Below are 12,879 nucleotides of genomic sequence, written 5' to 3'. Positions count from 1 at the left end.
GGAAAATATCATTACTAAAAACATTCTCCTTCATTCATGGACTTTTTTTTTGAGACAGAGTCTCCTTCTGTCGCATATGCTGGAGTGCAGTGGTACAATCTCAGCTCACTGCAACCTTCGCCTCCCAGGTTCAAATGAATTCTTGTGCCTCAGCCTCCTGAATAACTGGAATTAGAGGCATGTACCACCATGCCCGGCTAATTTTTGTATTAGGGTTTTGTCATGTTGGCCAGGCTGGTCTTGAACCCCTGACCTCAAGTGATACACCTGCCTCAGCCTCCCAGAGTGCTGGGATTACAAGTGTAAGCCACTGCGCCTGGCCCTTGTTTTGGCTAACTCTGAGTGAAACTCTTTCTGCCATGGGAGATTGTACCTTACCATTGTTTATTTCCAGGGTCTCCTGAGAACACAGACCAGAATTACTGAGGTAATCTTGGCACATTTTCTTAACCATTTTATGCGACTTTCAAATTCCTTATATGTAGCTGGGAAAAAAGGCTTTGCTAGATGATCTTTTTCAACCTTTGTGAAGATAAAGATTAAGAAAAAAGTTTAACCCTGAGGCAAGGAAAATACAGAAGAAAACCTAAACAAAGTTTCGGTTCTCAGCCCCTGAGCAGCCACTCAGTGGTGGGTGTTTCCTTCACTCCCCAGTGAGCACCTACTGTGTGTTCCGTATGGCGCAGGGCAGGGAGGAGCAGGCCAAGAAACAAACAAGCCTTGGGGTCGGGGCCACAGAGGGCATGGTGAGCTCTCAGGACAGGGCGGGAAGGGAAGGCAGAAAGGCCCTGGGCACAGGCTGGGCTGGGCTGTCAGCTCCAGAGGGGCGCACTGACCCTGCATCCATGGGAAGTGTGGGGCACAGGCAGTCTGGGCTGCAGCCTCAGAGCGGAGCAGAGCCCGGGGTGTAAGAGGCCGGCTGGGGCAAGTGGGCACCAGGAGAGCCCAGGCTGGCCATTATTTGTGGCTGCATTTCCATTTCCAAAAATGTATGATTTTTTCAGTTAATGGAGAAAAAGCACGGACAAAATTCAACACGCTTTCATGATTAAAAACACTCAGCAAACTAAGAATAGAGAAAACTACCTCAACATAATAAAAAGCCACATCACACTCAATGGTGAAAACTGAAAGCTTTTCCTCTAAAATTAGGAACGAGACAAGGATGTCTGCATTCATTACTTCTATACAACACAGTGCTAGAAGTTCTAACCGGCACACTTAGGCAAGAAAAAGAAATAAAAGGCATCAAAATTGAAAAGAAAGAAGTAAAATTATCTCTATTTGCAGATAGGATCTTATAAGTAGAAATGCCTAAAGAGCGTGTGTGCACACACACACGTTAGAACTAATAAATGAGGCCAGGCATGGTGGCTTGTGCCTATAATCCCAGCACTTTGGGAGGCAGAGGTGTGCAGATCACTTGAGGTCAGGAGTTCGAGACCAGCCTCACCAACATGGCAAAACCTGGCAAAACCCCATCTCTATAAAAAAATACAAAAATTAACCAGGCATGGTGGTGGGCACCTGTGGTCCCAGCTACTTGGGAGGCTGAGGCACAAGAATCACTTGAACCCTGAAGGCAGAGGTTGCAGTGAGCCAAGATTGTGCCACTGCACTCCAGCCTGGGCGACAGAGCAAGAGAGCGAGACTCTCTTTTTTCTTTTTTAAAAAAGAATTAAAAAAAAAAAAAAACTAATAAATGAAATCAGCAATGTAGTAGCATACAAGGTAAATACACAGGCCAGGTGTGGTGGCTCACACCTGTAATCCCAGCACTTTGGGAGGCCAAGGTGAATGGATCACTTGAGGTCAAGAGTTCAAGACCAGCCTGGCCAACGTGGTGAAACCCCGTTTCCGCTAAAAATATAGAAAATTACTGGTGGTACGTGACTGTAGTCCCAGCTACTCAGGAGGTTGAGGCAGGAGAATCACTTGAACCTGGGAGGTGGAGGTTGTAGTGAACTCAGACTGCGCCACTGTACTCCAGCCTGGGCGACAGAGTGAGACTGAAAAAAAAAAAAAAAAAAGTCAACACACAAAAATCAGCTGCATTTCTAAATACTAACAAACAATGAACAGTCTGAAAAGGAACTAAAGAAAATGAAAATTCCACTTAAAATCTAGCAATCCTACTTCTGGATATATACCCCAAAAAATTGAAAGGAGGGTCTCAAGGAGGTAATTGAACACCCGTGTTCACAGCAGCATTATTCATAATAGCTAAAACCAAGTGTCCACTGAGAGATGAATGAATAAGCAAAATGTGGTATGCACAGTGAAATTTTACTCCGCCTTAAAGGACATTCAGACGCTTTCTACAACATGAACCTTGAGGATGCTGTGCTAGGTGAAATAAGCCAGTCACAGAAAGACAAATATTCTGTGATTCCACTTCTGTGAAGAAAGTAGCGTAGTCAAAATCATAGAGAGAGAAAGTAGAACAGTGGCTGCCAGGGTTGGGGAAAAAGGGAATGGAGAGTTGGTGTTCATGGGGACAGTTTTAGTCCCCCCCACCCCACCCCGCTTACCCCAACTTGAAGCTCAGAGTTTTAGTTGTACAAGATGAAAAGAGTCCTGGAGATGTGTGGGGGTGATGGCTGTACCACATCGTGAATGTATTTAGCGCCCCTGAACCACACACTTACATATGGCTAAGATGGTAAATGTTATGCTATGTATATTTTACTACAATAAAATATGTTGGAAAAAAATTTTTGATGTGATAATGCAAACTTACAGTGACTCACACCTGCTTTATCGGGAGTTTCAGAAGGGCAGGAGGGAGAGGACACGCTAAGCAGCCAGAGGCTATTGACGCACCAGAAGCATCCCCAGGGACTGCCTTTCTCAACATCACCCTCTGTAATGGCAGCGTCAGCCAAGAGTGCACTGCCATTGGTTTTACTGACCAAACCTAAAGAAATGGCTGCGTTCCCATCAGATTTGCTCACTAAATCATGCCGACACACAGACATGCATCTTCCAGCCTGTTCGGCAGCAGTGCAGACAACATGAGGGGTCTCAGATCCTCCACTAGAATGATTCTGGTTCTGCCTGAGCCTTCGCCTGAGTCCCCATCAGACATTGTAAAGGTCAACTGAAGGATGATGGGCAGGCAGAGGCAGGAATAAGGACTGATATGGTTTGAATCTGTCCCCACCCAATCTCTCATTGGTTTAGCACCATCCCCTTGGTGCTGTTCTCATGATAGCTGGTTGTTTAAAAGTGTGTGGCACCTGCCGGGCACGGTGGCTCACGCCTGTAATCCCAGCACTTTGGAAGGCTGAGGTGGGTGGATCATGAGGTCAGGAGATCGAGACCATCCTGGCTAACACGATGAAACCCCGTATCTACTAAAAATAGAAAAAATTGCCAGGCGTGGTGGCGGGCGCCTGTAGTCCCAGCTACTCGGGAGGCTGAGGCAGGAGAATGGCGTGAAACCAGGAGGCGGAGCTTGCAGTGAGCCGAGATCACGCCACTGTACTCCAGCCTGGGCTACAGAGCGAGACTCCGTCTCAAAAAAAAAAAAAAAAGAAAAAAAAAAGTGTGCAGCACCTACCCCGGCCCCTTGTCCCTGCTGTGGCCATGTGACATGCCTGCTCCCACTCTGCCTTCACCGTGACTGATTCTGAAGCATCCCCAGAAGCTGAGCAGATGCCAGCACCATGCTTCCTGTACAGCCTGTGGAACTGTGAGCCAACTAAACCTCTTTTCTTTATAAAATACCTGGTCTCAAGTATTTCTTTATAACAGTGTGAGAATGGCCGAAAACGACACCCAGATGCAAACATTACCTGCAGGCCACCGCGTGCTGACTCTCTCACCAAGCAGGAGCGGGCCCCTCCCTCACGCGGAGCCGCTGGCATGGACAGCCCCGGGAAGGTCAGGCTGAGCGTCCTTTCCTCTGCGCACCCCCGGAGGGTGCTCCCATTGGCTTTCTCAGACAGCACCATCTCAGGGTCCAGCTGGCCATGGCCTGGATTAAGTTTAAAATGCTGGGCCAGTCCCCACTTCCCTATATATGACTTTTTACAAGTCTGACACTTGAAGCTTTTGGGCCTCAGGGAGCAGCTTGATAAGTCAAAGAGCACCTGCCTCTCCCTCTGATCTTCTTCCACACTGAGTTCTGAATAATCATCAGAATCTGGCAGATGGCCGTCGGCCAAATCATCCCTTTTTATGAACTTAGCTTTAGCTTTATACTTGGCAGGTCGAGATACCTGTCTCAACGTGTCTTCACTTTTAACGATGGTTTTAGTTTCTCTGTATGTTTTGTATGCAAGTTGGAAATAAATAAACGTCCTGAACTGGATGAAACATGTTACAGTCGGCGAACTGGAGGCCGACAAAGGGGTCAACATGGTGCCCTGTCCATTTGGAGCCTTGGGGGCTGGGACTCTCTTTGCAGGGACCACCTAGAGGGCTGGCAGTGGTCTCTGTACAAACCCCTGAGCAGGAGGCCGATGTAGGAAACATGACTGTGGCTCGGTTCTCACGAGGGGCTGTACCCTGAGCAGCTGGGGGCTGGTGACGTGGAGTCCCACCAGGCGGGAATTCCCCCGGGGCGGCTGGCTCTGTCTTGCAGATTGGGGCTGGACTGTGGCCAGTAGGGACGTTGGCCGTTCCTGACCTTTTGTTTCTCCAGGCGTTACCTTGACACAAATGGCTTCTAGTTGCTTTCCTACAGAAAGACAAGAAAGGGAAAAGAAGCATTGTGCTTATCAACATGTCTGCAATTTTGCTCTCATAGTAAATCCACTACTGACATTTTTTCTAAATTACGTCTTACATATACAATTTATGTAACGTGTTTGTATTAACTGTTTTTCAGACCTTTCTGACCAGAAACCACAGTGATACAGGCCGGGCGCGGTGGCTCACACCTGTAATCCCAGCACTTCGGGAGGCCAAGGTGGGCAGATCACTTGAGGTCAGGAGTTCAAGACCAGCCAGGCCAACATGGTGAAACCCCTTCTCTACTAAGGATACAAAACTTAGCAGGGTGTGGTGGTGCACACCTGTAATCTCAGCTACTTTGGAGGCTGAGGCATGAGAATCGCTTGAACCTGGGAGGACGAGGATGCAGTGAGCCAAGATCGCGCCACTGCACTCCAGCCTGGGTGACAGAGCGAGACTCCATCTCAAAAAACAAACAAAATGGCCGGGCACGGTGGCTCACGCCTGTAATCCCAGCACTGTGGGAGGCCGAATCACTTAAGGCCAGGAGTTCCAGACCAGCTTGGTCAACATGGTGAAACCCCATCTATACTAAAAATACAAAAGTTAGCCAGGTGTGGTGGCACATTCCTGTACTCCCAGCTACTTGGGAGGCTGAGGCAGGAGAATTGTTTGAGCCTGGGAGGCGGAGAGGCTGCAGTGAGCCGAGATCCTGCCACTGCACTCCAGCCTGGGTGACAGAGCTAGACTCAGTCTCAAAAACAAACAAAAAACAAAAACAGACCACGGTGACACATTTTACATTATGACCTAGTATGCATGTATATAAATATTTGCATACATAAATGAAAAGTTGATGGAACTACTTAGCATTCCTATGTAAATGCCTGCTGATTGTATCTATTCTTCATTTCTACATCACCTTTTTTTTTTGTTTTTTGGAGACGGTCTCACTCTGTCGCCCAGGCTGGAGTGCAGTGGCGCGATCTCAGCTCACGGCAACCTCCGCCTCCCAGGTTCGAGTGATTTTCCTGCTTCTGCCTCCTGTATAGCTGGGATTACAGGCACACGCCACCATGCCTGGCTAATTTTTGTATTTTCTGTAGAGACGGGGTTTCACCATGTTGGACAGGCTGGTGTCAAACTCCTGACCTCAAGTGACCCGCCCGCCTCGACCTCCCAAAGTGCTGGGATTACAGGTGTGAGCTACCGCACTGACCCTAATCTACATCACTTTAAAAAAAATACTAGTCATAATCCACTAAGTTGATTTCATGATGAATTAAGAGATAATAAGAGCCTTCTTAACAGTTTCACCCATGTGTTTTTGCTTGGAGTTTTTAGTACTCTAAAGTCAGATGTAATTCATAATGTGGGACCATGTTTTTAAAAAAGTTTCTAATGAAATTCTAGAAGCCACAAAAAAGCCATAAAGAACAATGTTACCCAGGATCCTCCTGCCCAACCTGCATGCCCGTTTCTTCACCCTGTCCTGAATGTGCTGTTCAGCATTCTTATGCTTTTTAAATATTTACATGGCATATGCAGATATTTCTAAAAATATACAGTTCAGTTCTGAAATGCTTTAAAACTTTATGGAAATGATATCGTCTCCTGCAACTTGATAGGGCTTTTTTCAGGTTTCTTTACTCCATTTTGCTTTGTGAATTTTACCCTCATTGACATGTGTAGCTCTCAGGGGTTGATTTTCTCTGCAGTATGAGTTTACCAATCTCCTATTGATGGATGGGTACTTTCCAACCTTCTGCTCTAAGGTCTGCTCTGAATCTCCACGGATGTATGTGTGTACATGTGTGAGTTTCTCCAGGGGCATGTATCTAGGAGTAGGGCTGAATATCTTTTTCTTTTTTTTTTTTTTTTGAGAGAAGGTCTTGCTCTGTTGTCCAGGCTGGAGTGCAATGGCATGATCTCAGCTCACTGCAACCTGCGCTTCCCAGGTACAAGTGATTCTCCTGCCTCAGCCTCCCGGGTAGCTGGGATTACAGACACGTGCTACTACGCCTGGTTAATTTTTGTATTTTTAGTAGAGATAGGGTTTCACCATGTTGTCCAGGCTGGTCTCAAACTCCTGACCTCAAGTGATCTGCCCCACTCAGCCTCCCGAAGTGCTGGAATTACAGGCGTGAGCCACCGTGCCCGGCCGGACTGAATATCCTCAACAACTTTTTACAAATATATCTAACAAAATTTCAAATACATGTGCTTTTTGACCCAGTAATTCTACTTCCTGGATTCCAAAATTAAAAAAACTTAGATGGCCATAAAGATGTTACGTTCTATGAGGTTCAAGGCAACACTGTCTGTAATAGCAAAACACCTACCAAAGGGGAGAACTACCTTCGACAACATCCCACAAATATTTATTGAGCACTGACCATGTGCATGAGACACTGCTACAGGTGTCAGAGAAACAGTTCTCATACAGCTTAGGGGAGAAGGTCAGGAAGCAAAAGAAACAAGGCTCCTGCCCTCACAGAGCAGAAATAATGAGCATTTTCCTCCAGGGAGAAAAAGAGGCAAACCTCGTCATCCAGAGCACGATTTCACAACCAACATTTCAGAACATAATCCTTTGACATGGGTGGCTGGAGGATGCCCAGCAGCATCTCTGCCTCTACCCACTAGATGCCAGTAGTGATCCCAAGTACTGACAAGATATTGCCAAGTGCCCCTTGTGGGGCAAAACTGCCCTCGGTTGAGAACCACTTATTTGGGACCACCAACTGGCCCTCTTTGGACTCAACCTTCTGGTGTGACCCTCAAACAGTAGAAAGTCAATAAAAATGTCAAACAGGACAGAATAAAGACCCTCACTGAGATCACGCTGGAGTGTGTCTCTCGTCTGTCTCTTGTCATACACTAGTACAAATAACAGAGGTCAAGTGTACCGAGGTGGCACCACAACCCTGGGAGTCCCCATTCCTGGGCTACTTGCAAATCAAATGACAACTAGATTGACTGTGCATATCCTTCAAGAACGATGTCTGTTTCATTTTACTACCAATCACATAGAATACCTCTCTAAGGGCCAAACACAAATCACACCTGTAGTAGCAGTGCTTTGGGATGCTGAGGCGGGAGGATTGCTTGAGGCCAGGAGTTCAGGGCCAGCCTGGGCAACAGAGCAAGACCCTGTCCCTACAAAACATTAAAAAACAAACAAAAACCCAAAACAAAAAGAGTCTCACTGTTGCCTAGGCTGGACTGCAGTGGTGCATTCTTGGCTCCCCGAAACCTCTGCTTCCCGAGTTCAAGCGATTTTCCGGACTTGGCCTCGCTAGTAGCTAGGATTGCAGGCATGCGCCACCGTGACTGGCTAATTTTTGTATTTTTAGTAGAGACGGGGTTTCATCACATTGGCCAGACTGGCCTCAAACTCCTGATCTCAGGTGATCCACCCGCCTCCGCCTCCCAAAGTGCTGGGATTCCAGGGGTGAGCCACCGAGCCCCACCTACAAAACATTTTAAAATTAGGCTTGATGGTACATGCCTGTAGCCCCAGATACTCGGGAGGCTGAGGGGGAAGGATCGTTTGAATCTGGGAGTTTGAGGCTGTAGTGAGCCGTGATCAGTCCAGCCTGGGTGAGAATGCAACACCTTGTCTCAACAAAACCCCAAAACAACAACAAAATACATATACACACAGACACACAACCTAAACCCTATTGTTTCAGGATAACCACAGCAGCAAAACCGGCCTAATAATGTATTCATCCTCTATCCTGACTGGCTTACCCCGTGGGTATTACGCTTCATGCTTTCTTGTGTGTGTTTATTTCATTCGGCGAACATTTACTAAATATTTCTGGATGGAATACATACACACTAGCCAACTCCTAGCCTCACCCTTGAGATGGTGGGCAGTTTCCCTGCCATGCCTTAGTCCCCGCAGACCTGCTGAATCGATCTCCTGGGTCGGAGACCCCGATCTGCCCTTTCAAAAGCTCCACTGACGATTTCGAAGGCAGACAAGTTTCCCTAAGGAATGCAGACAGGTGAGGCAGACGGGAAAAATGTCATCATGGTACAACAGGTGCAATAAAGAGGCAGAACAGCCCAGAAGCAGTGATCTCTGAGGGGCATTTTGAAGGCTGGGAATTTTTGCCAGGTAGGGCATTCTGAGTACAAAGAAAAATGTGTACATGCATGGATGCATGAAAAGGGGTTGGCATGTTGGATGGAACTGGACATTTCTGGGGGGTGGGAAGAGGGAAGATGGGGAGAGACAGGGGCCTCCATCTGACCCAAGTGTGTCCACTGGTCTGTGCTTCTGATCCACACCATCCCCCACAGCGAACCACTGGGCAGTCGGCTGTGGTTGTTGAAATGCACCCCACCACCTGCTCCAGAACCTGCCTCTCCTCTTCTGCATTTTCAACTCAGACTCACCCTTTCCAATCTAGTTCAGATACCACTTCTTCAACAAAGCTGCTTGTGATTTCCTCGGCCAGAAACAATCTCCCTTTCTCTAACTACATTTAGTTCTTCATCACTAGCTTTCAGGCCTTGATTAGAAGGTATCTGGGTCATGTTTTATCTCCTGTTAGTTCATCAGCTACTGAGGGGCAAAGTACACATCCGGTTTGACTTCGTGGCTTCCACGACACAGCTGGGGCTGAAAAAGTATTAGCAGAATGTGCTACAAAGGTACATTATTGGAGGTAGAATTTATACATCTCCATCAGATTAGCTACAGAATAAGTCCCATCATGCTGCCTGATCTAGACTAAGTTTGCTTTTACTTTATGAAAAGTATGTCATTTTTTGACTCCATTCCAAACCCAAAAAGCTGTGGCCACATTCAGCAGGGTGTGCTGGGGAGAATGAGGGCTCTGGAGAGCAGCCACACCTGAGGGATCTTGGACAAAGCCACTCAACTTCCCTGCAAAATGCTGGTACAAAAACACTACTGCGAGGTAAGCAACCCAGAACACTGCCCGGCACAGAGCAGAGGCTCTGCAGATGGCTATCCCGGGATGGCGTCTTGCAGCCTTCGGACCCAGACCACAGTCCAAAAAGGTCGAGTTACCGCAGGTCACACCTCTAGACAGTGTGGCATTTGGGCAGAATCATACTTGCCTTCCTAAACCTTAGCAAGACAACTCTCCACTCTTGATGATCAACTGGATACAACAACCCCAGGCAGCTAAAATCACGAGTGAAGTCGAAAAAACTCAGGAGTGAAGATCGCTGATTCTATTCGCTAACGCATCTCTTCTAGTGGAAAAAGCCCTCTTCTTTTGGCAATTTTGGGATAAGACTAATTTTATTTACAGCGCCAGCAATGAAATGAGATGGAATTTTACAGACGCGGTGTAGGACCCCTGGAAGGACAATGAGAGTACCCAACCCAAAAGCATAGTATCTGTATGCAAAAACAGAGACAGAGAGAGAGAGAGAGAAAATGCTGAGAAGCAGCAATGAAGAGAAGAAAATGCTGGGCCGTGGCACTTGCTGTGCCTGAGACCTGAAAAGCTCAGTTGGTTCCTTTTGATTCATTCAGGTCTCAGGGGCAGCGTCTGGCCTACGGGACCACCCACTCTAAAGCGGCCCCCTGTCCCTCCCAGAACCTGCCTGATGTTCGTTCTTCGAGTGTGTTGAAGGCCGCACCTCCTGCACTTAGGTGGGAGTGCGGGCAACCCCGTCTCTGGGTGCCCCACAGAGGCTGAACGAGTGGTCAAAGGCGTGTAAGAAGAGCTAGGCAGCACAGGGGAGCCCCGGGCAGGGCTGTGGAGGCAGAGAGGGCACGACGGCGTCCCAGGCAGAGGGCCCAGCGTGAGCATCGGCTCCTCAAGTGAGGCTCCTGGGGTGAAAACGCCAGGGTGGTGGCAGGTGGGGGCCGAACGCCGTCCCTAAGGGGCTCGGCTTCGGGACACCCTGAGTCTTGACTGGGGCCGGATACTGGCCACCCCGGCCAAGCAGCTGACCCCGCCGCGGGGCCTCGGCCCCCTCCGGGCCTCAGTTTCCCCACGTCCCTCCCGGAGCCTCACCTGGGGCGGCAGCAGGCGTGGCGGGCACGGGGGGCTCGGCGCCAGGGTCCCGCTGGAGGGCGGCCTGATGGGCCGCGGCGGCAGCAGCTGCGCCTTCGTCACCCGCTTCAGGACCTGCCGCAGCTGCTCGGGGCCCAGCGGGGCCACACGTGCAACGCTGCCCTGGCCCGGAGAAGCCTGGCCGCCGCATCCGCCACGGCGGCTGAAGCGGGGACTCCAACCTGGGTCGCTGGGCGACGACGTGCCTCACCTGGGAAAGCGGCGGGCTACGAGCGCCCCGCAGGCCAAGACACCTCGGAAGGCGACGCTGCCCGGCCGGGACAGCCGCCGCGGCCCCTAGGGCCGATCAGCACAGCGGACCCACCTTATTTTCTCATTGCCTGTCACGGATGTGTTTAACACTCACATGTCACCTCCTCCGGGAGCTGTCCCCGATCTCCCAGGCGGAGGTCTTTGAGGTTCCAAAGCCCCTGACCCAAAAGTTATCACATTCTTTGAGGTTCCAAAGCCCCTGGCCCACAAGTTATCACGTTATCCACGTGTTCTGACGTCATCGTGCACCCCAATCGGCGGAGGATCCTGCCTGGATACGCGGAGTCCTAGGTCCACCAGCAAACGTTTAGGTTTATAAATCTGAGAGGGGACCCAAAGTTTGCATTTTTAACAAGAGCGCTTCCCAACCCCCAAACTGTTCCCGTGTCACCCTACCGTCTCTCCCCTCACCCACCCAGGCTGCGTGTACCTTGAAGGGAGAGACGATATGTTACTCATTCGGTGCCCATTACAGGCCCTGCCCAGAACGCACGCTCAAGGCGTGAAAGATGGATGGATGCATAGAAACCAATAAATGAACGGGTGAACAAATCAACGAACCCACCCTCTCCACATGTCCGTCCCATCCATCCAGCCCCAGTGCCCCGTCTTCCTCAGCCCGATCGCCTCTCTTACAGGGTCGAGGCTCTGTGCACCCTCCCCACCGAGTCTTGTAGCTGCAGGTGTGTACACACGTCCCAGTCCCAGTCCCCCTCCCCAGGGAGCGTAGGAGGTCCACTGGCCAACAAACACTTATTAAGCGCCTGGTGGGTGAGTCGCCATCCCCTCCCTGTGGGGTACCACGGGTCTAGCTGGCGAGAAGGAGGAAACCGGCATTTGCAGCACAATATGGAGAGCACCACGAAGCCAGGAAAGGTAAGGCTGGGGGGGGGGGGGGGGGGGCAGGCTGGTGTCAGAGAAGGTTCTGGAACATCACCATCATCCTCATCAATACGTCGCATTCACGATGCTCCCTGCTATTTTTTAATGGTGAATTTCATACGATGGGTATCTTACCACATTTTTTTTTTTTAATTTTTAGACAGGGTCTCACTCTGTTGCCCAGGCTGGAGTGCAGTGGCGCCATCTCAGCTCGCTACAACCTCGACTTCCCGGGCTCAGGTGATCCTTCCACCTCAGCCTCTGGAGTAGCTCGGACTACAGGCATGCGCTACCATGCCCAGCTAGTTTTCGTTTTTTTTTTTTTTTTTTTTTTTTTTAATAGAGAGAGGATCTCACCATGTTGCCCGGGCTGGTCTCCAACTCCTGGGCTCAGATGATCCACTTGCCTAGGCCTCCCAAAGTGCTGGAATTACAGGCGTGAACCACTGCGCCTGGCCCGAGTCAATCTTTCCTAGTTCCTTCCCAAGAAGGGATTTATGACAACTGAGTTCTTTTGAGATCTTTTGGGAAGCTCTGCTTTTCAGCAGACAAGAAATTTCAGGAATTCAAATGCCTTCTGCTCAAAATAATTTTCACGCCACCGTGGCACATTCTAAACCCCTTCAAGTTCAGGAAACTTGAGGGCAGCAACCTCCACCGACTCCTCCGTGCTCTGTCCCTGCATCTAACCCGGCACGACTACTGCAAGATGTGACATCCAACTTGTTGCGTACAGGTTTCTATCTCAGGTGTCAGCCGACCCAGGCTCTCCTAACGTTGCTGATAGTAGCAGCAGCGCCATCAGCTGGCGTTTATTGAGAACTTTTACTACACCCTGGGCACTTACCAAGGTTTTAAGCCAGTAGTCCGTAGATTTTGAGCAGCTACTGATTTAGGTCAGAGTTAGTAGATGTTTCCACTGGAGAGTTTTCAAAAGCAGGTGGAGCCCCTGCTGGATCGTGACAGAAGATGACACTGACCCTACACAACTGGC

At 49.4% G+C, this 12,879-nt stretch overlaps 1 pseudogene; it reads right to left on the bottom strand.

Moving 5' to 3' along the window:
• The window catches only part of LOC115933102 (zinc finger protein 839-like), a 59,462-nt pseudogene that overhangs the window by 6,772 nt on the left and 39,811 nt on the right, over window positions 1-12,879 (bottom strand).

Source organism: Gorilla gorilla, chromosome X, assembly GCF_029281585.2.
Source record: "Gorilla gorilla gorilla isolate KB3781 chromosome X, NHGRI_mGorGor1-v2.1_pri, whole genome shotgun sequence".
In the NCBI taxonomy this organism is placed as follows: domain Eukaryota; kingdom Metazoa; phylum Chordata; class Mammalia; order Primates; family Hominidae; genus Gorilla; species Gorilla gorilla.
Note: the sequence above shows the minus strand (reverse complement) of the source record. Positions and strands in the feature narration are given on the sequence as shown.